Raw genomic sequence first — 17,968 nt, 5'->3', positions numbered from 1 at the left:
AAGACATTCTATTCTAAAATTTTCACGTATTTCGAAATTCTATGAATACTATATGAAGATTCCAGATAAAAAATATTATCAGTTAAAAATAAAAATTGGAATATAAAGTACTTAATACACACAAGTAAAAGTAAACTTTGCATTTAAAAAATCCGTTTTCTTTTCATTTACAGAGTTATATATATATATATATATATATATATATATATATATATATATTGTACAGTACGTTCCTTGAAAAAATCAATGCTCTAGAAAATATTTAACACATTCGCTAGTTAAATAAATCATTTTGCGTCTTTTTTATTCGTTTTTTATTTCTCATTGTCAATTGTCAAAATTTCCAAAACGGTTATCCAAGGATATGATAAGCGCGTAGATTTCCGGATAACATGCTAAATTTTCTTTCGCACGTTTTCTCGAAATTCACATCCGTTTTGGCATCACTGGTCGAATATATCGATCAAGGGTCAAAATAATTTATGGGAAAACCAGTGAGACGAGTAGCCGCTTTATTTCGAACTCGATGCGCCGTATAAAAAGCAGTTAAATAAAAAACACGGAAGCTCTTTCTCATATTGAGAATATGCTATCCATTTTATCTTCCACTATATCTGGCAATAGGGATCGAATAGGATCGAAAGCTTAAATCAAGCGTGGAAAGATGTTTTTATTATAGGGGAGAAGGGGGCACTATAGGACACTTTTTTTTAAAGCTCATATCTCTTTCAATTTTTAAGAAATTGGTTCTTCGACTCAATTATAAGTTAATTTGGTTGTTAATGCTCAGATGTCCTAAACTGCCTCTGTCCTAAAGTGCCTTCTTCTCCCCTATAGATTCATGTCTGACTGACAATTAGGATTAGAAAGGATTACGTGCGGGTTAGGCCTACGATCCGATCGGGATTCCGATGTTCGTGGGGAGATTGGGAACGTATCGGGATAATGGGACCTCGACGTAGAACATTCCGACGCGGCGCCACATCTCTTTCTTCTTCCTCCTCTTCTTTACGCCTCTCTTGCTTGTTCCTTTTCCTCAGTATTCGTTCGTGCGGATAAAGAAATTATGGGATTATCCAATTTCTTCTATGCTATTTGTTTAATCGCTCGATTTCCCGATTGCCATGCATATGCGCATTCTCGTCGAAAAGATTTGTTCATTGCGTTCATGCTTTTATATATTTTCCAAGTAGCCAGTTAATCGATCTAATTGTAAGTAAACAATTCGATACAAATGTTAATTTTAAATATAGAAATATATAAGATATACCTACGATTTTATCGTCTTAATTGAGACAAGAGAGAGTTCCTTTTACGGTTAAAATTGACATAAATTGCCACTTACGTGGCTTAGTTTAATCATCACAATGGACGCGCGAGAATCGAGGGTACAAGTCGCATTTATTTCAACCACTGCCTGTCCGTGAATAACAGTAATCATTGACGGAATCTGCAGGGGGGATAACATCGCCCTACAGTTTCGTGTGTCGCTAATCCGAAACGCATACAGACACAGATAAAATGTAAGGAAGGCCGAGGGTGATGAACTTAATACGAGATCGGATGAACAGCCCTTCTCATGATACCAACGAATCTTTATTCACGTTTCTTTTATAATGCAAAGAGCCTTTAGGCGATAAGAATCGATTAAAGTATCATGAAAGGGTCTCTCATCATTATTTAATTAATCGCTATATAAAATTTTTATCAAAAGATATCAGTATAAATAATAATCTATTTTAAAAACGTAATTTACGTTAAATTTGGGAAATATCATTAAAACGCCAAAAATTTTGAAAAGTTATTAAAGTATTCTCAGCATAGAGTTATTCTTGCATTTTACTTAAATCGTTATCTTAATTTGATCTCGCAACTATATTTAAACGTGATTACACACTATTTCATGCTTTCAGAAATTAGATTACACAGGTTTTAAAATAAGAGGTTCGAATTTACGTAACTCCGAACCGATTGTTAAAGTTATCTTTTTACCTTGGGTACGCGCACGCGAATAAAATGCAGGAGCGCTTCCCTATCCTTTCCACCACATATATCGAGATTTCGTTCGATTCAACTTCTTTCTTTTAATATCCCACGCCATACTTTTAGTTCGCAAACGGCTGCGTTTTTCGCTACCCCTTTCTCACTTATTACGGTTACTAACCCGACTATGTATAACGCTGTGCATTACGGTTAACACCGGTCCGCGCGGCACTTTACGAACAAATTACGACCACCCGGTAGTTTCTACTTTGCTCTAATCCTCTCCAACTTCCAATGCAGATTTTCCAGCGATGTCTCTCAGAAGGCAGAAAGATTCTCTTAATCCTTGCTAACGGGAAATTCGCCGTCGGCTCTGCCTTCGTTATTTAAAAATAATAAAATTGCTACATGTTTCGATTATAATAATATTATTTTTTTTTTAAGAGAAAAGGGATTATTTCAAATACTGGTGGATAATTTTATTCGTTTTATTTTTTTTTAATAATGCCGAAACATCGTTATCATTTTGAGAGCATTTTAACTTGAGAGTCAAGTTTTCCCCCTACGTCCAAGTGCGATCTATTTTAGTATTATGCAATTGTATAACGCGCACGTCATATAATAAATGTGTTATGGACGCTACTTCGTTACTGCGAGAGAATATAGCTCGACGCAATCGCAATGGGGGTGCAATACGGTATCTCGCGACGCGGTAAGTGCGCAAACTCGAGGGTTGCGATCCCAGCATGATGCTCGATGATAGATAGAAGACCCCGAGGCAACGGCACCCTAATACAATGGCAGCTCGTATAAGCGTTTCCTCGGTACCCTATGGGAATAGTAAATGGAGCGCCGTGGGCAACGAAACGGCCCCGGCCATCCCACGTTCGATCTTTGCGCGCTGGGCAGCGTTTTTTATTTCTCAGCCAACAAGATCATCGTAATATTAAACTTTATTCCGTCCCTGCGCGTTTCTCCTGTATACAAATGCCCGATACTTTGTCAGCATCTTACGTACAATTCGCCAGTTCGAAATCCAATGATCGTTCATCCGTATAATCACGATCCATTTTGCATCTCGACAGGCCCAATCGACAATCTAAATTCGATATGCTTACCTTTGAAACATCAGTCAATTTACTCAATTCTTATCCTAAAATTAAATTTGATGGAATGTTCAATTTTTTGGCTTACGTAAGCTTTACTACAAATTTATCTATGATAAATAAATGGCATTATAATTTTTGTACACTGAAAAAAAAATTTTGGTAAATTTGTGAGATACATTTAGCAATAGGTATTTGATTATTAGATATTATTAATTTTAATAATAATAACAAAACATTTTGTAATAATTATAAACATTAAAAAAATCAAATTTTGCGTTTAGTTGAGCCAATTAAATTATGTAGTACTTATTATCAAACAGTTTCGTGAAAATTACTCTAGTTTAGTGATAATTAATAAACAGTTTGATAATTTGTACTAAATTGTCTTAAAAAGCCTTATCTGGTTGATTGGTTTGCTGACAGTTACTCAATTATTTAGTAAGCAGTTTGGTTACATTTATCATTACTTGGTAATAATTATCAAACTTTGCCAATATTAACCAAATCATATCAGGTTTTGCTAGAATTATTTGTTAACATGTTAACAACGAAATTTGGTTAATAATGCATCAACCAAATTATTTCGTCGCAATCACCTATACGTTTAGTTGAAACTATATTTCACCAAGGTTCTTGCTGGTTCTTGGTAACATTAACCAAGCCTGGATTATTGCAACCAAGGATTATTAGACATTTTTTTCAGTGTATAATACGTTATTAAAAAAAATATATTCTAGAAACCAGTGCTTTTTATTATTTAATGGTCGAGAACATTTTTACTCCACGAGAGATAAAATAGAAAATGTGGAAATAATTGCTGGCGCGTCAAAAAAGTTTCATGATAGCTTGACAATTTATCAGGAGAGAATAAAACATCTAACTTCTGACAACAACATCTTGTAGTAATATTGTCTGCATGTAATATTGTCATCTGCATGCGCAATGTATTAGCTGTTCTCATAACGGATAACTTTTAAAACTTATCTCATTTTGCGAGAATTTATATACACGCAACGTATTCCCAATTAAAACGAAAACTTCGCTCTCGCGAAAGCAGGAAGGCGCAGTAGTGGAAAAGAATATCCATTTCACAATCTCGACTAATTTCTCAACGAGAACTAAATCCCATCTCGGTTAAGATATGGGTTCCGGCGGTATTCCATATAATACGCCTGTGGGTCTTCCTGAGTGTCAAGCTGTGTCCGCAGCCGCGGCTGCGCGGTTATGTCGAGCGCGTTAAAACGTAACGGAGAACGGTATCAAACGTTAAAATGTCTCGGACAGGCGGTAATAACGTGCGCCCTGACACTGTGGACCGGGCGTACCGCCGACACGCGGGCGCGCAACGTAAACGAACGACACAGTGCAGTGGGACAAAGGGGGACAGTGGCAGCGCGCGCTTAATGAAAGCCTGCCGTTATAGCCGGAAACTATACGCGGGATTACCGCGAGCCGCGTATCTACACGGAAAACAGAGACTTGCGAGATTATCGGACGTATTAATATTGTGGAAGCAATTTCTACGTCGCTGCGCCTCGGACAAAGACGCCGCCGTTAGCGATGTTGTCGTTTGCACAGAGGGTAAGGGGATCAACCAACACGACCGGAAGACGGGGATACTGTAGCCGCGTTGACGGATAAATGGATGTAATGTGGCGCGTAACGCCGCGCCGTGCGCGCTTCGCTATGCGTCACTGTATCTTCGGAAAAGGCACTATTAGAAGCACTATTAGAAATCATCCGTGGGGTCTATCGCACTTGAAAAAAGTGTACACCTATTGTCGAAAATAGCAATAAATTCCACATTTTTGCAGTTATTTATGCTCTTTGCTACGATTTGCCAATGCTTTCACACGGAGAGAATTTTTTCTTCAAATTTACCCTGAAATCATGGTAGTTGTGGGACAACTGGTTACCACAAAGAATTTTATACGAGCTATTCTGATTAATATCTATCATAATAAAAAATATTAATATCTATTACATTAAAATATAAAATTTGTTTTATTAATTTTACTAAAATATATGTAGGAAATTTCAATTATTTTTCAAAAATTACCAATCTGCTAATTTTTATCACGTTGTTTGTAAAATGTCTTTTGTATATTTCAAAAATTCCTTGGTTGCCAAGTTGTCCCAAATTTGTAGTGAATTTAACGGTAAAATATAACAAAAAATTCTCTCTGTGCAACAACACTAAGTGTCCCATTAGAATTTTAAAAATATCTGGATTACTGGCATAAATTTCATACCTAAATCAATTCTTTCTGATCTTGATGAATAAGTTTTATCAAATCTGATTTTGCAAAGGTTTCCAATTGGTTCACTTTTGCCTCAAAATCAAAGGCCCTCTCCCTCTCCCTATTAGTATTTATTTCCTGTTTATTTCTTCTATTGCTGCTTTATAAAACACCATTACTTTTTATTTCCGCCTATTGTCGTATTGCTTTTTTGTCTAATATTGCCGCTTATTTTCTAATATTGCCTAGTTATTTCCTTGTTTTTGCCGTTTATTGCCTAAAATTTGTACACCTATTGCCGAATGCGGTAGATCCCTCGAAACCATCATTGATTTCTACTTTCTTTCTCTTATTGTTACATCACTTTGCATCTTAAATTGCATCGATTTCGACGCTCATATTTCTCTAATTCTTTTAGTTTTAATAATAAATTTAATGAAACACTTCTCCCGCCGTCAAAGGCTGGCTGGCATCGGTTCACGCTTGACTGGTGATTACTAAAGCGCGGAGGTTGGTGAGGTTTCGCCGTGAGCCTTTCTACTCGGGTAGCCTAAAACGCATTTAGCCGGGTCACTTCTCCTGACAATCGCGAATCGCGAAACGGGTGGGATGTTTTGTTTAAATTAACCTACGATGTAAACGCGCGTAAACAATTCCACCATTTCGATATCGCTTAAAGCCAACCCGCCTGGAGAAGCTCACTTCAATTCTCGCGAAATTTCGCGCCTTAGTGATTATTGACCTGAGCTGAATGCTGCAAACTTTCACAGCAGGCTTTTAGCGACGGTAGCAGCGAGGATTCGTAATTCCCAATCGTAGGAAAAATCGCGTCGACGTTATCCCAAATGCAATTCGTTATTCGACGGCAGCAGCGTGGGGAATTCCGTAGAAATTCCGCAGTCACTTCGCTCTACTTCCCGGAGAAATCGGTGTCTCCGTATATCCGCGTTGTTCTTCGAGGGATTTTTCCTTTTCTTTCCCCGGCACGAAACGAATCACCCCGAAGCACACCGCATCGCGGCGCGGCGCGGCGCGGCGCATCGTAACGCTTACGGAAGTCGTGGTGCACTCGAATCCACCCTTTGTACGCATCGAGATATCTCGCCAGCGCTTCGCAGTAGGTAAAAATATTCCGCATAAATCCCGCGGCAACATTGTGCGCCGTGTATACGCGAACCGACCTGCATAAATGTGACTTTCGATCCTAGCCTCGTTTACATTGGTCGTCGCTGTATTCGCGATATTATCGGTATTCTATTCGTATTTACCCTATATGTATATCCAACATCGATCTGACTAGATCGGCCAAAGCCAGCTTCACGTCTCGCATTAGGGTTCATGAGCTTTTGTATAGTATAGTCCGGAATATATTTCATAAATACCGGTACAAGCAGACAAAAAGGCACGTTTTCGAGAAGTATTGTTTCGTCTTCCTGGAAAGAAAAAAAAACGCTCTCAAGAATCTATTCTTTATTTCGGTCATTTCATGTATAAGCGAGAAAATTTTTCTATATGTTTGTAACCGTAAATCCGTAATGCAAAATGCAATAGAAATAGTATAACATTCGCTCATCATTATACGATCGTACAGCTAATTCTGCATGGTGGAAAATAAAGCAGCAAAGAGACAAAAGCTGGTTTCACAAAAAGAATAAATTGTTACCGTCAATCGGATTTTTTTTATTTAATTTATTAAATATTTTGTAAAATTAGATAAAATGACACAAAATTAATCACATATATTTGTACATTCTGACAAATTTTCATTTGAGCAAAGTTTAGCAAAATAACAAACGTCACGGATATGTAATTATATAATATATTTTCAAGCGTAACATATGTCCTTTTCGTAAACGTGATAAAAAACACATGTCAACGGGATAAAAGTAAAACAAGAGGAAATTTGCCAGCGAGTCTATAAATGCGTCAACTTGTATAAACCATGAAGCAAATTTCTTCACAAAAAGAATTGACAAATTGAATTGATAAACTGAGATATTCTAAACTATACTTTTTTTATTTGTGCTACTTTCTCAAACATTCGTAATGATATGACAGTTTGCGTTTCGTGTAAACGAAATACAATGTAGACGGATATAATAGAAGCATTTCGCGTTTTATCTTTGCGTGATAAAACCAAAAATAACGATGGCCTTTCCATTTGTGACCCAACTCCTAAGGGAGCACCGTGGGGATCCGTGCAAATCGGCAATCTATTCCTAATGTCTCCACTAATCCCTGATCTCGCGAACGGTGTAGCCTATCCGCGTCTAATGGTCGTATTTACCAATCGGCCCTCTTAGAAGATCTCGCCGAGTTGTCGGGGCTGATACGAGTGAATCTTTTCCGATGGTCCGCGCTATCGTTCAGATTCCCTTCGTTGTATTGATCCTGGAATTCCAGAAGTCGTCGATCCTCCCCAATCGAGAACAGCGGCTGTCGTTTCCGCGGCGCATTGTTTAGGGTGTCGTTCAGGTCATCTGCGACAGAATTATGGCGAATTCAATTATTTCTCTCTCCACATTAGTGTCGTCTGTGATGGAAGATTTCGTTATTGGGCTGTTCCGTCATCTGAATCAGCGCTCCGTGTACGTTAAGTGCTGCTAATGTCGCGCACGTAGTATTCTGCCCTGATGGATGAGAATATTCCTCCACTCACGGGATGCCGCGCCGTTGCGTGAAAATCACGCAGCCGTGTCCAGGCTGTTATATGTACGGCCCGGACGCGTACAAGTAACGCACGGTGGCGGCCATCGGCCCAATCGCGGCGATAGCGCTCGCGATTCGAGTCGGGGTGTCGGTCGCGGTGCGAGGTGGCACACACGACACGATGCGGCCTATCGAGATGGTGTAGTAGTGTAGTGTAGCGCGCGCGCAAGGCGGGCCCCTGCGTGAGCGCGAGAGAAAGAGTGTGTTTTCGTCCTCGCCGTCGTCCTCGCCGTCATCGCCGTCGTCTTCGTAGTTCGAGAGTAGAGTGCACCTGCGGATCGCGACTCGTCTCCTGCCCTTCGTCGCTCCCGTTGCATCGTTGTTCTACTCTGTCGTCCTCGTCGCCGACGACCGTCTCGACGATCACTGTGCCATCGTCATCGACCTCGTCGTCGCCGTTGTCGTCGCCGCCGCCGCCGCCGTCGTCGTCGTCGTCGTCGTCGTCGTCGTCGTCGTCGTCGTCGTCGTCATCGTCGTCGGCGGCGGCGGCGGCGGCGGCGGCGGACGTCGCGAGACGCCCGACGTCGTCATCGAGACGGATTTCACCGATTACCCTGGATTACTCGCGACACGACGCCCGCGGATAATAACACAAATGTGTGTTTTTTTGTATTCGCCTTTACATGAACGTGAAACGAGCGAAGAAGCTTGTACGCATGAAGGTAAGTTTTTATTACAAAAGTAAATCATTTATTATACATTATCATCTTTAACCCTTTAAATACGGCTGTCGTCAATAGACGACGGAACGAAAATTTCGCGAAACACGGCTGTCGTCAATAAGAGACTATACTATATTTTTTTGCGTTTGGACAGCCAGTTTTATTAATATATACCAGTAGTTAAAGAGTTAAATGTATATTACATATAGATCTCGTATATTATATTGCGTATATTACATTATTATATTGCGAACAGAAATGAATAAAATTGTACTGGTTCATACAGTTGCAGTAGTGGCGATAGAAAACTTGACTGGCCCAGCATTTAATGAAGTCAACAATCAAGAGCAAGATTCTCAACAGACTGTGCAATCTGCAAGCAATGTAGTAGAGGACAACTACAAAGATATTTAGTTTACCAAGTTTACCAAGAGTAAAGGACTTTTTTCTCGAACAGGTAAATCTTATATAATAAATTGTTATAACTATTTTTGTTGCTTTATTATATGCTCAAAAATATATATTACCTCTAATTTTTGTTTTGTGTAATTTGTGCAGAAAGTTCCAGCATTTGAAGATCTAATTACACCTTTTCCTGGACCAAAAGTATATTACAATGATACTACAGCCTGGCTTGTAATCAATGAGATTGATCAACTGACGATTTATGTTGCATCTGCGGAAGAGGCAGTCGCTCTGGGATTAGCTGTTTACTACATAAAAGATCTGAGTTATCCATCATCTTTTAGCCAATTGCTTGGTTTAATTGAATCTTTGTGCCTGGGTAATAATAATCAATTTTTGGGCAAGCGAGCTAAAGAAATTCTATCCATGTGTGTTTCATAAATTGTAATGCAGAGTTTTTTCTATTATTATGTTTATATTTGTAGTTTTGTTTTTGGATTTTTGAGCTCATCCTTCCTTTTCTTTTATAGGTATATAGGGGAGACCGGGGCTAAGCCGACACTATTTTTTCAAAGGCAATTTTTAATATTTAATTAAATTTTTAGGCAAATTCAATGGTACATATTTAAAGAGTGTTTCTTCAGGTACAAAATTGATTCAGGAAGTTTTGCTGTACGTCGCTTTGTTTTGCCGCCAGGAAAAGAAAAGTGACGCGAAGACAAATTTTCGAATTGAAAAATGCCGGGGCAAACTCGACACCCCGCCGGGGCAAACTCAACACTTTGTCTGATCGACACAATTTGATCTGGAACTTATTTTTTACTGTCTGAAAATGAAAATACATTGTTTATTGTGTATTTAAAAAGTACAAAAATTTGGAATAAAGTAGCTAGAACAATCATTTGAAATAATAGAACAAAAATTGTTGAACTTTCAATTATCTTCATCTAAACTCATGTCTGAAAAACAATTAATGCAGGTAAACTCGCGATCGGACGTGCGCATACATTTGTCATGAGCCATACGGCTGCATGACAAGCATTGTTAGTTACTGGGAGCCGACGAAACGGCGTGGTGTTGACTTTGCCCCGGACGTCGTTTTTCACTTTTGTCACTTCAAAAACATGAAAATTTTGAAAATATGCAAAAACGATTATCGGATTCATATAGAGCATCAAATTTCCCATCAAAATCACTTACCGGTAGATTCGCAAGAGTAAAGCTCGATGAAAGAGTAGACATTTTCGAGAGATCAGAAAAATTACTTTTCACTATCAAAAACGCTTATGTCGCGTTAAAAATTACACTATAACTCAGAATGTTACCAAATTCCGTTGATAATACTGGCACATAAAGACGCATTTACAGTAGGAAAGGCAAGTTTCTACGATAGATTTAAATTGGCAAAAAGCCTAGTGTCAAGTTTGCCCCGTTGTCGGCTTAGCCCCGGTCTCCCCTATTATATGTATAACTATATATGGATAAAGATTATTTTTTAGTTTCTACTTGCTTATTCATACTTTATATATAAATTTTCTAATCACATAATATAATGTTTTATATACATATATGTAATAAGTATATGTGAGTACAATAAAATATTGTCTTTCAGGTAATATGTTCTTCTTCATATCCGGAAAAGAATCTAAAAGGACACCACACAAAACCACGGGAAAAGGCCTTTCGGTCAAATTGTCTCAAACTTCTAAATAAAAGAGGGCATAAAATAAGAATTTTAGCGCAAACAAAAGGTCGAGATGTTGACCCGTTCGGGAGTTATTTAGGGTCAAAGTTCGAAAAAGCTAATTATTTACCCTAAATAACTCCCGAACGGGTCAACATATCGACCTCTGGTTTGCGCCAAAATTTTTCTTATTTTATGCCCTTTTTTATTTACGAGTTTTAGACAATTTAACCGAAAGGCCTTTTCTCATGGTTTTGTGCGGAGTCCTTTCTAAATATATGTATATGTTATATGTATATACGTATATGTTACTTATATGTATATATGTATGTTATATATATAATATATATACAGACATCGCGTATTTCCACACATTCTCTCTCTATATATCATAGATAGATCACAAAGATCAAACTGTGTCTGTAGCAAGAAGGCTATTTGTTTCTATATCCAGAGTATAAAAAGCTTTCGCGCGCGCATATGTGTGTTCTACGTGGTCAAAAATAAAACTGAATTTAAGAAAGAGAAAAACAAAAAGAGAAAGAGAAAAAAGAAATAGAATAATAAAATATTGTTCTACATTATATGTTTATATAAAAGTTATCTAGATATTTTAAAAATTAAATTTATCTTAATATACGTATAAGAAATTAAGAAGATGTGAAACATTTATATTTGCAGTTTTGTTGAAAATCAATTTTGCATTTTGCATGGTCGTTAATTTACAAATTATACAATAAAACAGTAATATACGCGCAAGTAACAGTTCATATATTAAAGTTATCGAAAGAGAGGCGGCAAGAGAGAATATTCGTGCTGGTTTTGCACTGAATCTGATCTTTGTTACATTATATTGCGGTGTTATATCTATGATCGTTGCGCCGGGAGCATTCCGTGCCGGGTTCAGGAAAGTTGCCGCCATCTCCGCTAATTGTAAGGTACTCTAATAATAGTAATAAATATATGGCAGTTCGCGGCAGGGCGCGGTGGTTTTATGAAAATATGGTGGACTCGAGACAATACCATACCGTGGAAACAATTATCGGACTCCGTGGCGGCGTCTGCTGTTTGCATCGCGACAACGAATTTCCGTTGGGAAGGAATTACCGTTGCGTGCGGGCGACGTCTTTTGCGAACCGTGGTTGCTTCGGCCCTTAACTCTCCGATGCACATTTCAATTTTCCATCTACTTAAAAGTTATACATAATACAATTTATCGCGATAACAAAATATTTACATTGCTTGCGCAACGGAATATATAGTAAGCATAGAGTAGAAAATATAAATTCTAGCATGAAAGACCTCCTCAAGTTAAAATTCTGTTGAAATAAATTTGATTTAAGATTAAATAAAGAATGAGACTTTGCGCGCTTTCTAGTGGTTTCTGCTAATATCAGCAAGTCTATAGAAGGTTCTATTTGCCGATGTAATAATTTCGCATACTTGCCCCACATTTCGCTTCACCTGAACAAATCCCTCATTGTGTTTGGAATGACAATTAAAGATAAATAGTTAATCACCATGAAGTTGGGAATTTTTTAGCATATGTGGTCCAGCTCTGCTATTTTGCGTATATCTTGAAATAATAACAATAACTATTTAATTCAAAATCAACATATGTATTAATATTAATCATTGCAAACTCGTGACTTTGATATTTGATGCCTAAGCAGTTAAAAGTCTTAGGAAATAGAAAAAATATATAATTTAAGAAAGCCAACAAAATTTTATACAATTCGTGGTTTGACATAAAAAAGATTAAGAGAAAAGTGCCCACTGTGCTCGTTGAAGTTAAGAGTCGGAACAATATAATTTTATGACGCGCTGCTTTACGGTATAGGAATCTTATAACTGTCGATTAAAAGTCGCGAATAATACCGAATAATCGCTGACGACAATCTGCGGTGAGGGTTCTCTTTTTGCGGTTTACGTTATTAACCCTCGTTAACTGATGCTTTACGAGCCTTAGACAAGGTCGTCGTGAATTATGCGACAACGTAGACATATCATTTTCCTCGGAGCATCTTCTGGTGTCCGTCTTGGTGTAATCCACCTTGAGAGGATTGCACCGGCGACGGTCATCTCCGCAAAATTGCAGCCCTCATCGGGGCCGAGATTAAACCTCGCAGTCTCCGCCAGTGCAAACGCATGTATGGAGGGTCTTATCGTTATACGCGCGTGTACGTGCATACATGTGCATACGTGTGTGAGCTGGTGGTCGTGCGGGTGCTCACGTACGGAGGAGCGAGCAGACATCTGGTTCGCGCATCTCGTCTAAGAACGTAGAGGGGTAATGTGGGAAAAGGGTTACGTCGGAGAAGCATAGCTCGCGCAACCCTTTTAGCTATTTACCCTTCGCCACGCGCCATCAGCGTTTCCTCTCTCGCACTTTCGAGACATAGTCGCAGCGCAGCGTGTCGTCCTCGCCAATGGTGCATTATCGTACAGGTGCTTCGTGTCTCGAGAGATACCCGCAAGTCTGAAAACACAGGACTTTGGTGTTTATTAATTTCTTTAAAGATGTTGTGCGATAATGTGTCAAAAATACAAATAATATTATATATTTATAATGATATATACCATTATCACCGAGTGAATTTATCATTCTGATCGAGATACTGTAATCTGGCTACATTAAATGCAAAAACCGCTACATTTATCAATGGATACCACGACTGTCACGACAGTGTCCCGACGACACGTCAAATTATACAACTGTCGCAACATTCCGCGATCTTGCTAAGTGCTCAAGCACGCGTACACGACTCTCGAAAGAAAAATCCGCATGGTAAGATATGTGCATATACCCGGGACACATAAATATTTAGATTCGCGCGCGATTTCCATAGACGGACCATACCATGGCGATATATTCAACTGGCTCGAGCAGCGGTAACAGCGTCGGCGTAATTTTTCTTCCTTCGCGCAAAACGAAACGATCGTTGTTGCGCGACGCGATGAGAAGGGAGAACAAGTAAGACGGAGGAGAATCCGATGAAAACACCACTCCGAGATAACGTTCTTTACGGCGCAATCTCGAGGCCGGCGGGAAAGAGGAGCGCCTTGGTCATTACGGTGGAACAAAGGACTGAAGGAAACTATCGTGAACGTTAACCGGCGGGAAACATCGTTGTCGTCGTTCTGTGATTCGCGGGATATATAGCGATGTATAAGCGAGAGCCAGCTGGCAGATATGCTCGTCGGCAGACGAACGCCATAGCGTTCTTTCTTGATAATTGAGCTGTTATATGTTACAATGGCCTTACACCCCCTATACTGTTTGTTAGTGAAATAGATCCTTTGTACGTGTAACTCTTGAAATGGCAATTTGCCTCAATTTGTCGCAACGTCTTGAATTCTTCTTTCTTGATAAATTGGAAGATAAATCGTGGCCGGATTGTTTTTTTCGCGTTTGCAAATGATATGGATGCTCATCTTAATTATAAGTTGCTTTGCTTTAATCAGAATCTCATTTATTTTTAATTGATAACGACGCGAAGACGGCATTTCGAAATTACAGCCGTTAACTAATAAAAATTGTGGTATTCTGCGTATGTAATCTTTGACATTAACTTTTTTACAAAATGATTATACAATCACGTTGATGGAAGTTGCACATGTTGTTTAGCTGTTTTATAGCGTAAAGAAAATCACTCCATTGAACGCAGTTTCAATAAATTAACGGACACGATAATTGATAATTCGCGCGCTGCGAGTTTTTGTCTCTCTCGAGACCGACAAACCCGCGCAATTGAGTTATTTTTATGGATTGTCGGACAGTAACCACGGTGACGAGAATTCGACAGGATATTATGTGTGGGGAGAATCGCTTGATAAAACACAGTTCCCTGCCAAGCTTCTCTCGCAAACTCGCGTTCACCGACTAGGAAAGGACCGATTCGGCCAAACTTTCGTGGCACCGCGATAATGACTGTAATATTTCTCCATCTGGAGGAAAGGGCGCACTTCCTGCCCGCGCGCCCCCTCCTTTTACCCACGCCTTCCTCGCCACTATTCTCGCTTCGACGTCGTCGGGAATGCCCGGCGCCAGCGATTCTTCTTAAACCGACCGCGACGATTGCACCTCACCCCCTTTTTTCATCTTTTTGCTCTTCCGCACCTCATTCGTTCTATAGCGCGACACCGCGAAGTTGGGGCAAACTATTCAACGAGCATTAACAGTAAAATAGGATTATCCTCACGTTACATGAATACACTTACGTCACGTTAAAGTGAAACTCAATTAAAGAACTTATATATATCCCTTTTACTTTTCGCGAGAGACATACGAGAGATAATTAACCGAGGGGACAGCTTGAGATCAAATTTATATTCAGATTAGATCAATTTAAAATTAAAGAAAATACGAGGAGGTTTTATTATCGTGAGAAACCTAGGGGAAGATTTAATTCCGGTCATTTAGAGCTAGAAGCAAATGAGTATAGGAATCCTCTTGAGAAACTATGTCAGTGTTGTGCTCGAGCGAGGTTATTAAGCGGCAATTTTTCATGTCGCATGAATAAGAAATTTATTCAATGCGTGCATTTCAAAGGGGCGATAAATAACACAGGAACGTATCCGCGATATTCGATGATTAATTGCGTCTAGGGACCGGTGAGAACAGCGCACCGCGTTCAATTACTTTTTTATGCTGCATTTAGCCTCTATCCGTATCTATGCAAGCTCAACATTTTAAACAAAGGCTGATAAGCACAAATCGATATGTCAAACACATTACCGGTATGCATAATATATGTATATTAGATATCCGTGTTTCTCTAATGCAAAAAAAGATTAAGGATTTTAATGAATAAAAAATTCGCGTGTTTAAATACCCAATTTTGTTACAAATATAAAACGTTACGTATGTAATATTATTCTCGACAAATATCATTTGAAAATTAATGTGACTATACATATGTCACGTAAATATCACAGAGAAGTTTTCTCTTTCATCTACTTATCGTGTCATTCATATAAAAAAAGTTTTTAACAAGTGTATGTTATATTACTATTTTCCTAACATTTTTTTTGTAATGTGTTAATAAAATACACGGCGATAAATATTTTTGAATAAATTACCACATTTTACTTGTGTATATATATATATATATATATATATATATATATATATATATATATATACTAAGATATATAAGATAATATACTTTATATATTTGATTCTTTTTTATTTTATTTTCCATTTTATATATTGTTGGTCAATTACTTTATATTTCGTTAAAGTTTCGATCGTATTGGCTGACGTGAAACCTTTTGTCACGGTATTTTCTTGAATTCTGAGAAAGTTTTGTCTAGGACAATAATAAATGCGCCTCTTTTTATCTCTCCTCTCGTTTCTCTTTCTTTCTTCGTTACAAATAGATTCGAATTTGCGAGCCAGTTTACTAGAAGCATTCCAGCCATTACGGTATCTATCTCTCCCCATTTGCCTGCGAACTTTTCTCCCTTCGGGTGCATCTTTCAGGTAGAGCCGGGCGTTTACTCGTGTATGCAGACCGTCGATTTGCCGACTCGCAAACACCGATCGCTTACGTTTAGACCGACGTATTTGAGTTCATTACCCTTGCGTTAACATTTATGTTATCATTCGTCATGAAAAATGAAAGACGCGGATCGATGTCATCGTGAACTACGGTCGTTTTCACGGAGTATTAGCGAGATAGCGATATACACAGTACTCACCCGTACGATGCGTCAGTATTTCGCCGCTATTTTCATAATGTATAACATTGCATTTTATCTTGCATTCCCTATTTTACTCTTTCTTTTTTTTTTTAGTATTTTTTGAAATTATAATGAAGTCGTAATGACGTGCGAATTATGTAGCATTAATTTTCTAACAGCCCTTAACGGATAGCGTTTGTTGCTGATTTTGCAATAAAGGAAGTTCATAATCGCGAAACTAGCGATGCTTCAAATCAACGATTACTGATCGTATGCAATTGAAATGGCGTAGTTATAGCCGGCACAAAGGTTTGCGGTTTCCGGCGACACTGTTAGTCACGTTATCCGTTATATTACAATTGCTTGGGGCCCGTTAAAACTGGACAATGCGAAATGCTAGGCTGTGATTGATTTTAAGTGACGAACGTTGTCGTTATACGACGTTGTCAAACGTGTACAACGTTTCGCGTCGCTCGTACTGTTTGTCGTGTGCGCACCAACCGGAAATTTAATCAGCGGTAAATGGCTAATGTGTATACTCGCTGTCTCTAAACTCTTACGGTACGTTCTTACTTTCCTCCTCTTGACTTCTATCTCCACTCTATTTCTCTCCGTTGCTATTTTAAGCTTCGATCAGATTGAATTACATCGAAGTCAATTGCAATGCAGTTCAAGTGTAATTTTATATAGATCTTGTTTAAATATTATATTACTATAAACAGCATAAGAAATTTTATCTGTATCAAAAAGATACTATAGACATATTCTTCTGGAAATATTTTATAATTTTTGCACCTTTTTGTTGTAAACTAAGTATTTTTGAAATATTAATCTGCCACGGAAAAAAAAGGTTTTGCTGCAACAGCAAATCTATTTGTTAAATATAGGACAACTAACATTTTTTGCTGCGAGAGCTAATTAATTTTGCAATAATAGCAAAACATTTTGTTGCAATAGCAAACAGTTTTGCTGAACTTTGCTATTGCAGCAAAAGGTTTTGCTATTATTGCAAAATTAATTAGCTCTCGCAGCAAAAAATGTTAGTTGTCCGTATAGTAGCAAATCCTTTTTTTCCGTGTGTGTCTTCTCATCTCGCCCTGTATATTATATTATATAAACTGATCCTTAATAGAGTTTCGTTAAAAATTACTTTAAATTACTTTAATCAAAACTTTTAATCAAAACTTTAAGCGCAATCTTTATGTCTTTTTTAACTTTTCCATTGCACTGCTTTTTTTTGCAGAAAGATGTGTCAGAACTTCGAAATGCTTTTAGGAGTATATATATATATTTTTTTTCCTTTCGAACGCCTCTCCATTCTCCCGTTATTGACAGAACAGTTATTCACGACGCGACGAGATAAGCTTCGGTGAAATTGAATTAAATCAAAGCTCGACCGCGGCGGGCATTAATCAGCGTCAATTACGGTGCGTAAACGGAGCGCGTGCCCCGCACTCGCACCGTCTTGTTTCTTCGTTTACTCGCCGCCGT

General features: G+C 38.3%; 1 protein-coding gene and 1 long non-coding RNA gene across 2 annotated transcripts in view; both read left to right on the top strand.

The window, feature by feature from the left end:
* Ed (hemicentin protein echinoid) overlaps positions 1-17,968 on the top strand; it is a 228,477-nt gene that overhangs the window by 37,545 nt on the left and 172,964 nt on the right. The gene's annotated exons all lie outside the window — the stretch shown is intronic.
* LOC139775958 (uncharacterized) lies at positions 8,512-9,592 on the top strand. Its single transcript, XR_011718969.1, has 3 exons — positions 8,512-8,703; positions 8,990-9,160; positions 9,262-9,592. It is a non-coding gene; the product is annotated as an uncharacterized lncRNA (long non-coding RNA).

Source organism: Temnothorax nylanderi, unplaced genomic scaffold, assembly GCF_030848795.1.
Source record: "Temnothorax nylanderi isolate EJ_2023f unplaced genomic scaffold, tnyl_v1.0 TNYL_tig0005_pilon, whole genome shotgun sequence".
NCBI classification, from domain to species: Eukaryota; Metazoa; Arthropoda; class Insecta; order Hymenoptera; family Formicidae; genus Temnothorax; species Temnothorax nylanderi.
This window is presented reverse-complemented; position numbering and strand designations above follow the sequence as displayed.